Raw genomic sequence first — 5,683 nt, 5'->3', positions numbered from 1 at the left:
TAAAATTGGGACATTGCAGGTACTTATGAAACAGGTTCCTTCTTATGCTAATTTTTTGAAAAATCTTTGCAATGTGAAGAAAAAACTAAACGTGAAAAGAAAAACCTTTTTAGCCGAATAGGTAAGTGCCATTCTTCAGAATAATAATTCTTTGAAATATAAAGACCCTAATTGTTCTACAATTTCTTTCTTTATTGGAGAACATAATTGAAAGAGCCTTACTTGATTTTAGAGCTAGTGTGAATTTATTTTCATATTCACTTTTTCAAAGTCTCAATCTAGGCGAGTTGAAACCAACTTTTGTAACTCTCTTACTTGCTGATAGATCTCTAAAAGTGCCTTGAGGAATAGTTGAAGATGTGTTAGTGCAAGTCGATAAATTCATTTATCTTGTAGATTTTATTGTCTTGGACACACAACCTGTTGAAGCATGTAATTCATTTCTTGTTATTTTAGGACGTCCATTTCTTACAACTTCTAATGCATTGATTAATTATAGGAATGGACTGATAAAGCTATCATTTGGAAACATGAGTTAAGAGATGAATATTTTTAACATTTACAAGTAACTTGGAGATGATAATTATTTACAGAAAGTAGATCATATTGAAGAATTAATTTATGATTAACTTGGATCTATTTTGTGGAGATGATAATGAATTACAAGAATTAGATCATATTGAGGAATTAGTTTATGATTAACTTGAATCTACTTTAAGTAAAATGATTTATTCTAAGGAAGAAATCATGGATGAAAAAGGCACAAAAAATATTGATGCAGATCATTTGTCAAGAGTAACAACAGATTCAACATCCAACATCACGCTAATCGATAATTACTTTCCTGACGAATCCTTACTTTCTCTTAGTCCAATGCCTTGATATGATAAAAATAACAATTTTCTTGCTTCAGGAGATTTGCCAGCTCATTGGAGTACCCAAGATAAAAGAAAGTTTTTAAGCGACATGCAAAATTTTTATTGGGATAACCCTTACTGATTTAAATATTGTCCTAATCAAATATTTAAAAGATTCATTCTCGATAATGAGGTAAGTAGTGTCATTAAACTTTGTCATTCTAAAGCATGTGAAAGTTTTTTCTCATAAAAAAAGATAGCTGCAAAAATCTTTCAAAATTGATTTTATTTGCTCACCATGTTCAAGGACTCACATGCATTCTGCAAAGCTTGTGAAAATTATCAAAAGTCAGGATTTATTTCAAAGTATAAGGAATCTTTAGAAATCTTTTATTGACTTTTGAGATATATCCTAGTGGAGATGTGCATTGTGCATCTCATGATTAATGACCCCATTTCCATAAAGAACATGATCGACTTAGTCTTGAGAATCTGACTAAAAAAAACTCTGTTTGCCGAAATGTATCGAACCCTTGGGTAGTAAAAAAACAGAATACTGTATTTCCAAGATTGTATTTCATATTCGAACATTCATAAATTGCTCTATCGTAATTCTTAACGGATAACCCCAATTTAGGTTCAATAGTACAACCTAATAGGGGGCGACCATACTTGTTTAATTTATCTCTTTCAACTTGGATACCATGAGATGAGCCTTGAAAAGTTTTAGAATAAGCAGGAGGAATTCGCAAATCCTCCAGACTTAGAGCACGTAGGGGTTTGAACCCAAATACATTACCCACAATGGAAATAAACATGTTAGTAATAGAACCTTCTTCAAAAAAGTCTAAGGGGTAAGCTATATAAGCAATATATTGATTTTCTTCTCCAGCAACGGGCTCGATGTCGTTGCTAGAAGCGTTTGATTCAATGGTAAATGGTTCATTGAAATTTGGCATAGCAAGTGTTAGTGTAGTAGTCATGGCTATTTTGAGCTCTTTAAAAGCACTTTCAGCTGCATTTGGCCAACCAAACTTGCCTTTTTTGAGAAGATTGGTGAGAGGATAGGCAATAAGGCTGTAGTTGCGAACAAATTTCCAATAATAACCTGTAAGTCCTAAAAAACCACGTAACTCGAAAACATTAGTAGGCTGAGGCTAATTCAGCATAGCTGTAATTTTTTTTTATCCACCTTGACCCTTTGGGGAGTCACAATATGCTCCAAATACTCCAATTCTTGCAAACCGAAGGCACATTTGCTGAATTTGACAAAAAACTAATGTTGTCGTAATATGTCAAAAGCCTTTTTAACATGTTCAAGATGCATGATCCAATTAGGGCTATAAATTAAAATGTCATCATAAAAAACTAGTATAAATTTGCGAAGGTAAGGGTGAAAGATGGAATTCATAATGGCTTGAAAAGTAGATGGAGCATTATAAAGACTAAATGGCATAACCAAGTATTCATAATGACCATTATGAGTAATATCTGTTGGATGTTCTCGTACCTAATAGTATCCTGCTCGTAAATTAAGTTTGGTGAAATAAGTAGCTCCATGAAGCTCATCGAGCATATCATCAATTGTAGGGATAAGAAATCTATCCTTGATGGTGATAGCATTAAGTGCTCTATAGTCAGTGCAAAACCACCACGAACCATCTTTTTTTTTTTTAACCAACAAAACAGGAGATGAAAAAAGACTAGTATTAGATTTTATTAGCCCTAATTTTAACATGTCATGAACTTGTTTTTCAATTTCAGCTTTTTGAAAATAGGTATACCTATAAGGTCGCATGTTGATGGGCGTTGTTCCTTCCTGTAAAATGATGTGATGATCCACTTCCCTTGTCCTTCCTGTAAAATGATGTGATGATCCACTTTCTTTGTTGGAGGAAGTTGTGTTGGCTCCTGGAATAAATCCTTAAATTCTGTAAATAGGTGTTTTATTTCCAGATTGACACTCTAAGATGTTGGACTAGCTAAAGATTGAAGGCAAATGGCAAACATGGAACTCCTTTGTCTCAAGTCCTTAGCAATAGTTTTTATAGAAGTAGACTGAACTGATGTATCCATCCCCTGTAATTTATGAGTTTGGTTGCGCCACTGGAACTCCATGGTTAATTGCTTCCAGTTACATACCACCGTACCCAATTGTTCCAGCCAATAGACTCCTAAGACCAAATCCAACCCAACTAATGGTAAAGCATACAAAATGAGGACAAAAGGGATACCTTGGACTGCAATATGGATGTTTTCAAATCTTCCTTGACATTTTAATGGCACTCCATTCGCCACCCTGATATTGAAGGAGTCTGTTGGAACTACTAGTAATTGTAGCATATTCACCTCCTTTTCAATGATAAAATTATGAGTAGACCCGCTATCAATGAGAACAACCATCTCATAGTGTTCAATTTTTGTCATCACCTATATGGTTTTATATGCTGTCTATCCAAAAAGTGCATGAAGTGATATTTTCGGTTGAAATTCCAACAAGCTTTCGATGTCATCTCCTTCTGGATATTCACAACAGCCTTCTAACAGTAGGAGCTATGGTCTCTTGCACCTGTGACCAGGTGTGAATTTCTCTTTACAGTTAAAATATAGACCCTATGCTCGTCTCTTCTGCATTTCATCCCAGGAAAGTCTTTTCATTGGTGAAGCTATTTTGAATCTTATTGGTGGATGGTAGTCTGCAAGAGTTTGATGGGAATGGTAGTCTGCAAGAGCTTGATGGATTGATCATGTACTTCTCCTTTGGTGGTTCAATTGCTCATCTCGCATTCTTGTAAGGCTGCTAGCTTCTTTTAATAACTTTAGTTTGAACATTCTTATGCCATCCGCTATTTCAGGTTTGAGGCCCCCCATGAATGTTCCTACTAAAGCTTTCTGTGGCCATTCATGCACCCGATTACCCATCCATTCAAATTCCTTCTGATACTCACGCAAGGACCCTTCCTGTTTCACCTTTGACAAGGCTTCATTAAAATCCTTACATTTAATAGGACCAAACCTCACCCATAGTTCTTGAAAAATATCCCATGTCACCTCTCTGTCTTCTTCTCTATAAGATTGTCTCAACCACTGTCGCCATTGATTAGCTTCACCTTGTAGGTGGAAAGAAGCGAGAGACACCTTTTGAACTTCAGTGGTGCCTTGAAATTCAAAGAATTGAGTCACCTTTGTGAACCATTCAGTAGGGTCATCTCCAAAAAATCGAGGGAACTCCAAGCTAGCTAACCTTGAAAAAAAAAATGGTCGGCCTCATTCTGAAATTTCTCTTGGTTCCTTTCTTATAGAACAAGAACGTCCGTTACGAGAGTTGGAAGTAGGCTTAGAAGGGTTGCTAGCTGATGCAGTTTGATTAGATAGAAGGACTTCAGAGAGCTTGCTAAGTACATCTTATATGTGGTGTAATTTGTTAGTAACACCAACCTCTATACGAGTAAAACTGTTTTTGAGTCCACCCAAACTAGGTTCTAAACTCTCAATCCTCTCCTTATTTGTTTCCATGCTTTGATACCAATGATAGGTCCCAATCAGGCTATGAATATTATAGTGTAGATAGTATTCTACTTAGGGTGAGAATTAACCGCAAGAGTGTTTATTTATAAAATTAAGCTTGCCTCTTTACTGCTTTTAAAAGATTTAAAATACAAAAAAAAAAATACCAACCACTCCTAATTCTGAGATCATATCTCTAAGAATTACGACATGATCATATTATTGAAATTCAAATACTAACTGCTAGACCTATTCTTAAGCAAGCATGCTTAGTGGACATAACTAACAACTTAGACAAAGTCATTGGCAAACATAACTTCTCTCTGCATGTTTCTTGCACCTGGAAGTTGTTTTCACATGACAGCTTCTCCCTGCATGTTTCCTGCATATAGAAGTGGCTTTTACGTGACAACTTCTTAGTCCAAATACTTTGGGTTTTTCATGGCACTCTAACAGATCTTCCTGGTTTATCATGGGTTGTATTATAAGGGGTTAGAGTGTGTTGATTTTAATATTGCACTTGATAATTTTTTTTTTTACAATAATTGCAAAAATTCTCATTGTAGTGCTTTACAACATGCCCAAACTCCTTCTAAATGTAGTGTTAAGTTTATAACCTGGATCTTATTTTGTCCTAAGCAGCATATACCACATTAATCATCCCAAACATCATGGTTTCTAAATTAAGACCAAGTTAAGTGACTAAACCTTATTCTTTACATAATAATCCTTTTAAGAGAATCTCTGAATATGAAATAGTATTTTGGTTCATTAAGCTATCATGTGCAATCTCAATTTCTATTTTTAGTTTCATCTAAACCTAGTATATTTGACTCACATAATGGACAACTTAAACTGCCACTAAGGCCTTGTTAGGAATGGTAGAATAAACTATCCTAGAATATTCACTCCAAAAATTAAGAAATCCATAATAGAATTGTTCAATATAAAAATTACCTTAGCAATAATTATCAATTTCAAACTATAGTTAAAAATTATAGGAAATATTATATTAAGAATATATGCTTCAAAGATAGGTTTACATCTCTATAGTAGTAGTGAATAATAAAAAATTATTCACCACATGTGATTTGATATAACTTAATAACATATAGATAACACGAGCATCATTGCTCTTCTAATAATCAATTTCCTTGAATTCAATAAGAGCTTTGGATAACCCATTTAAATGATTTCATTATTATTTTTCCTTCATAAACATCTTGAAATGAAACTCCCAAGTAGAGTGATTATTTTTATTAAAATAAAAAATATAATTTTTTTCTTTTATGATAAATCAGAAAAAAAAAACTAAACTA

This window comes from Populus euphratica, unplaced genomic scaffold (genome assembly GCF_000495115.2).
Source record: "Populus euphratica unplaced genomic scaffold, PopEup_1.0 scaffold492.1, whole genome shotgun sequence".
Classification (NCBI taxonomy): Eukaryota; Viridiplantae; Streptophyta; class Magnoliopsida; order Malpighiales; family Salicaceae; genus Populus; species Populus euphratica.
This window is presented reverse-complemented; position numbering follows the sequence as displayed.